The sequence below is a fragment of the Coptis chinensis genome, chromosome 4 (genome assembly GCF_015680905.1).
Source record: "Coptis chinensis isolate HL-2020 chromosome 4, ASM1568090v1, whole genome shotgun sequence".
Classification (NCBI taxonomy): domain Eukaryota; kingdom Viridiplantae; phylum Streptophyta; class Magnoliopsida; order Ranunculales; family Ranunculaceae; genus Coptis; species Coptis chinensis.
Window position 1 is genome coordinate 90,473,101 of NC_141459.1, and position 5,884 is coordinate 90,478,984.

At 36.2% G+C, this 5,884-nt stretch overlaps 1 pseudogene across 1 annotated transcript; it reads left to right on the top strand.

The window, feature by feature from the left end:
* The first annotated feature begins 2,455 nt into the window (after window positions 1-2,455).
* On the top strand, window positions 2,456-4,341 carry LOC147505570 (uncharacterized; annotated as a pseudogene). Its single transcript, XR_015193358.1, has one exon. The product of XR_015193358.1 is annotated as an uncharacterized LOC147505570 (transcript).
* Window positions 4,342-5,884: the final 1,543 nt, after the last annotated feature.

A 5,884-nucleotide genomic window follows, 5' to 3' on the forward strand; every position in this document is an offset into this window, starting at 1 on the left:
GGATCAAATTGAGCATAAAACTAACATTTTCTCAGGAGAATAATCGTTGATGCTGAATTAAAAGCAAAACCCTTACACAAATTAAAGTTCAAGAGCAGGAGAAAATATGATTTTTTTTCATTTTGTTATCTTTTACTTTAGGCAAAAGTAAGTGGGAGACGGAAAGAGATTAAGAGGGAGACGGAAAGAGAAAGGACTCTGTGTATTTATGGTAATTAAAGACATGTAATTAATATTAAGTGAGCGTACAATTCAAAATGGCGTGGATTTGGTATTTTAATTAACCACCACATAAAATGACCAATTACCCCTATTAAACAGTGTTAAGCAACGCTTTAATTGAATGACAATATCGGTACTACGAATTTACATGGGTGTAAAAAGACCAAATAGTCATTCTTAATAATATTTAGGTGCTTGATTTAATTATTCATTTGGGGGTATTATGCATAAGACAAATACCCGGATGAATTTAGATCACGGTGTTTGCTAGGAACACAATTTTGAAACTCAATGACAATCTCTAGTGTTAGGGCTTGCTGCCAATCAACTCTATTCATTTCATACCAATTGAGGGTAATCGCCTTGGGCTGAGCAACATGATTTACAGGTTCACTAATATATTTACAATTTACAACACAATTGTTTTTGTAAAATGTTTTGATGTGTTTAACCAATTTTTTGGTTTTGATAATTGCATTACACATTTTTTGTAGGACTTCGATAATGTACGTTGTTGATCAACACTTCACAGTTGAGATTCTGCGATTTCAAGGCGATAGCTTCTTCATGCCCAGGTGTTCAGGTATGCACATACGCTTTTACATTCTTCAAAGATACATTGAAGTGTTCACATACAAGAGGTATAACTATTGCATTAGATGGATGATTCTACTGTATGGATTTATATTGTTCGTGTACAAGAGGTATAACTCTATTAACAATGATTTTCAACACTGATGCCATTAAACTTATTTGAGGGATAGTTGACACTCTATCATGCATGCAGGATAAAATCGAGCTGAAAAAGCGTTTTCCGTTCAAACCAAGTGATTTCGCAATCTACGTATGTAGAGAGTGTTGGCACTCCATGCAGGTGATACCAAGCTTAAAGCCTGCTCAAGAACAAGTTCCTCAGTTTGATTAGTGAAGCTAACTTAGTTTAATTGACTAGGGGGGAATCAAATGGTTGAAATAAATTCCAAGAGGTTTTTAATATTTTGTTCTTTGTGAGTTTGCTATTATACATTTGAGTACTTAGTAGGTGGCATTTGAATAATCAAGTATCATTGTTTATATAAAAGGGCTTTTGTTGGTTTTTGTTAGAAAATTGTAGATTACTAATCTTAGTTTGTATTCCATGTAGATATAGATATTGAAAGGGAGCTAAATATGCTATGTACATTGTACATCATATCAACTTCAATTTTTTTTTTCATGGCCGCACCAACTATTTTGTTTGGACATTTACTTTGACATATTTACATAGGTGAAATGAAGGAGTCAGGAGTGCATGTTTAAGAGGATACATCCACATCCACCATGAGACCCTTAGAGGACTAAAATATGTTTAAATCTTTCTGGCAGGAAACAAATATATGGCATACGTTAATTAAGATTGGTCTTCAATGGGATTCTTTTGAAATATTATTCACTGAACTATAAATTGTACTAAATAATACTCAAGTGAGGCGTATGCAACTCATGCTCAGTCGCTCACAGGGTGTGCACTTAGGCTACCTAATGAAATTCTCTTACAACAACAATTATCTGCAAAAATATCATTTGCAGGCCTTCTATACTCCTGCCTTAAGTAAGGAACTACATGTTCTTCTCAAAATTCCTATTTCCTTTTTTCTCTTAATATCCACCTTATAGATATCGGGCAGGTGCCCTTTAGCTAGTTACTATAACCGTACTGGAATATTTTCTCTCCGAGAGTTTTGTTCGGGTTTTGGGCTTCTTGGGTTGTGTTTTTGGGCTTCCACTTTTAATGAGAAAAAGCGAGTGAAAATGCAACTGACACTCACTTGGGTTTCATTTCTTCTGGTCAACTGTTGCAGCCGTTAGCTCAAAATGGCGATGTTAATAAGAAGGGTTTCTTCTGGTACTCTCTCTCCTATCTTGCATTCTCTTTCCTTCTTTCGTTTCAAAACTACTGCTACTCCTACTACTACATATCACCCACGTCAATCATCAACCACTTCTGCCAATAAAGACCACCTTCATTTTGATTTATTAGTAAATTTAGTAAGAGATCGTTGTAAATCTGGAACCCTTGAGCTTGACGAGGCATTGGGTTTCTTTAATGAGTTGATTCCTTCCATTCACCCTTTCAACCAATTGTTAGGAGCCCTTGTCAAGACCAAACACTTTTCTATTGTTTTATCCATGTACAATGCAATGGCTTCCGCTGGAGTCCAACCTGACATTGTGTCGCTTAACACCTTGATCAATTGCTACTCTTGTATCGGTCGGGGGTGGATTTCGGGTTTTCTGTACTGGGGAATATTTTAAAACGTGGGTTTCAACCGAATGCTTTTACTTTCAGTTCTCTTCTCAAGGGTTTGTTTCTAGAGGGAAAATCAGCACCAGCTTTGGAATTGTTCGTCAAAATAGCCCGAGATGTAGTCATTTATGGGGTTATCATCAATTGGTTCTGCAAATCATTAAATTCAGATACTGCCCTTCAATTGATGAGCTCAATGGAAAAGGAAAAACTTAAGCCTCATGTCCACATATACAGCATGATCATTGACTGTCTTTGCAAGCAATATCGGGTGAATGACGCCGTCAATCTCTTTAAGGAAATGATTGGTCGAGGAGTTGTCCCAGATGTTGTAAGTTACAGCTCTTTAATTCATGGACTATGCAGCATTCGTCAACTGAAAGGAGCCATACATTTGCTTGAAGATATGTCGAAAAGAAGCATCTCACCGAATGTAGTAACCTTCAACATTCTCATCGATGCCCTTGGCAATGAGGGTAGGACCTGTGAAGCACTTCAGGTGTTTGAATTGATGCTTCAAAGAGGTATAACGCCTGATGTCGTCACATATAATTCTTTGATTCATGGCCTATGCATCTCCAGTAATTGGAACAAGGCAACTGAATTGTTGCATGATATGATCAGTCGAGGAATCTTGCCAGATGTGAGAACATACAATATTTTGGTCGATACTTATTGCAAAGAAGGGAAGGTTAGTGAGGCACATCAACTATTAAAGGAGATGATCCAAATAAATATGGCACCTAACAATATCACATACAACTCTTTGATGGATGGGTATTGTATGTAAGGTCGAATGGAAGAGGCTGTGAATATTTTTGATTTAATGGTGGATGCTGGTCTGGAACCTGATATTGTTAGCTATAATACAATGATTAATGGTTATTGCAAGGTTAAGAGATTAGATGAGACTATGCAACTTTATGAGAATTTGAAGTGCAAGTGTTTGAATCCTGATGTTGTTACATATAACACCCTTATTGGTGGGCTATGTAAGGTTGGGAGAGTTGTGGACGCAAAGAAATTTTTTGAAGACGTGCAAACTCATGGACAAAGTCCAAATATTTTCACATATGGTACTTTAATAGAAGGTTTGTGTGCTAACAGTGGTCTTTCTGAAGCCATGGAATTGATTCATTTAATGGAAAGAAATGGGTTAAGAGCTAATGTTGTGATTTATAATAGTATTATTCACTACATGTGCAAAGAAGGAAAGTTGTTGGAGGCCAAGGAACTATTTTACAGCCTTTCTTCAAAAGAGGTGCAACCCAACACAATAACATATAGCACAATGATCAATGGATTTTGTAAGGAGGGCATGTTAATTGATGCTTAAAGTTTGTTCATAGAGATGGAAGAGAATAGTGTAGCTCCAGATTACCATACTTTCAATATCATGGTTCAAGGATTTCTCGAAGGCAAAATTTTTTAGAAGGCAGTGCAATTTCTTAAGGTAATGGATGAGAGGAGGTTCTCAGCAGGATGCAAATACTATGTCTATGGTTATAAATTTGCTAGCTAAAGATGAACCAAATCATGAGAGTTTGGACATACTTCGTAATTTCTTGTTGTAAGGGTGAGATGCGGATGATATTTTTCGGTTGGGACTGTTGTTGTCAATAATGCTCTATATGACTTGTTGCGACGAATGAGCTTTAGTTATCATGGTACATCAGCTGGCAATTATTCTTGTAACGGGTACGACCAGCCATGTTCTTTAATTTCGAAAGTATTGAATTCTTCTAATTGATAACTTAATATGTTCTTTTATTTATTTATCATCCAATATATCTTACCTTCAATTTAATGGATTATTACTAAGTTAATTCTTACGGTTCCCTGGTGTACTTGTAATTCTTAAAGTACTTGACTCGGATCTAGCTTAGGATGCTTAATTTTCCCATGTTACATTGACACGGATACGTGTGTCCGTATCGGACACCGCAAAATATCAAAAAATTGAGGTATATCACATACATACGATATGATGTAAATTGCAGATTACTGTCTAAACTTTTTTGACACTCCATTATTTCACTCGGTGTTTACTGTCTAAACAGGCTATTAAATTAGTGGGAAAAGGAAAGGATTGTTTTCATACTTCGTTGCCAAATTGAGCATATATTGGGTTTCACAACACTCTTAATGTGTCTCCCTCATTGTGTCCCATTCTCTTCATCATTTGACGGGTATATGAAATTTTGTTTAGAGGCTCTCAAGAAGTCTAAAAAAGATTCTCCACTCATTCTTTTCATTTTTTAAGTGGTTACTACTTTGATTACTGCATTTACCCATTTTCTTGTTTTATTAATAGAAATGCTTGATTCTACTTGAACAAACATGTTTCAATCTGTCACTTAACCTCACTATCAAATGTTTCAAGTTCGATGGGGTGCGTGTGTGACACTATGACCTAATGATTAGTGGAACTTTCCTCTGAACATCGATCTTATTTTGTTGAGTGATGTGCTTTATTAATGCATTGGATTTGTCCTGGATGCCGGAGTGTCAGATTCGTCAAAACCCTAAAAAATCAGATTCTTGGGCTTCGACATTAGGTTTCAAGTAGTTTAGGGGGAAATTTTTTTAATCTTATAATAGTATATATTATGTTGTAGATAGGTGAAACTGAAATTCGTATGAAATGATCTTTGATATTAAGCATACATAGCCTTACAGTAAGACTTGCTAGGATTAGGTTCAGTTTCATAATTCGTTGAGAAAAGTGAGGTGGCATGAGAGTGGTTTGTTTTTGGTTTTTCATGATTCAGTCCAAGGGTGTTGAAACGGGTCAAACTTTGTTCGGGGTTTGGGCATAAGCTTTCATGGCTCGTGTTCAGGTTTTGGACTTCCACTTTTAATGAAAAGAAGAGTGTGAAAATGCAACTGACGTGCTAGTTACTCAGTTCAATTCAGTTGGGTTTCATTTATGGGTAACGAGTATTCTCTCCCCCAATACACACAAAAAAAAAATCAAATTGAGTTGACCGTGTTCTTTTTGTGTGTATGGGGGATCCTAATTGGCTCATCTAGTGGGGGTAATACTCGTTAACCCAACAATGAAAGCTTCTGGCTAGGCTCCTAGCTACTGTGACCAAAGCCACCGAAGTACCGAACCTAGGTTGTTACTAGGATAATTGGCATTTTTCTTTAGTGGATTGATACTCTCTTGTCTCGTACAAAAGCAATGAACTAGTTCAGTACATACAAAAGCAATTATGACGTAATTCTGTAAAAACTTGACTAAGAATATGGAGTTCCTTTAAAATTGCTCAAAACAAATGGACCGAGCCAAAATCAGAGAAGACCAATGCAATTCCATCTGCTATACAAACATAACATTTGAAGTTTTGTTAAATATGACATTATTATAAT